General features: G+C 47.3%; 1 non-coding gene across 1 annotated transcript; it reads right to left on the bottom strand.

Moving 5' to 3' along the window:
- Positions 1-4: 4 nt before the first annotated feature.
- LOC129114433 (5S ribosomal RNA) lies at positions 5-123 on the bottom strand. The gene has a single exon (XR_008532480.1). It is a non-coding gene; the product is annotated as a 5S ribosomal RNA (ribosomal RNA).
- Positions 124-281: the final 158 nt, after the last annotated feature.

Below are 281 nucleotides of genomic sequence, written 5' to 3'. Positions count from 1 at the left end.
AAAAAGCTTACAGCACCTGGTATTCCCAGGCGGTCTCCCATCCAAGTACTGACCAGGCCCGACCCTGCTTAGCTTCCGAGATCAGACGAGATCGGGCGTGTTCAGGGTGGTATGGCCGTAAGCAAATATCGTGCCTACCAAAGGTCCTTTTAAAGATACTATATCACCACGCTTTGCTCTTTCGTCTATACAGGGAGCGCCTGCAGATTGCCAGACAAACTCACAGCTTTTAAATGTCAAATCAGAATGTACAAAGTGGCTATAAGGTTCACAATTGTAGT

The sequence above is a fragment of the Anoplopoma fimbria genome, unplaced genomic scaffold (genome assembly GCF_027596085.1).
Source record: "Anoplopoma fimbria isolate UVic2021 breed Golden Eagle Sablefish unplaced genomic scaffold, Afim_UVic_2022 Un_contig_416_pilon_pilon, whole genome shotgun sequence".
In the NCBI taxonomy this organism is placed as follows: domain Eukaryota; kingdom Metazoa; phylum Chordata; class Actinopteri; order Perciformes; family Anoplopomatidae; genus Anoplopoma; species Anoplopoma fimbria.
Note: the sequence above shows the minus strand (reverse complement) of the source record. Positions and strands in the feature narration are given on the sequence as shown.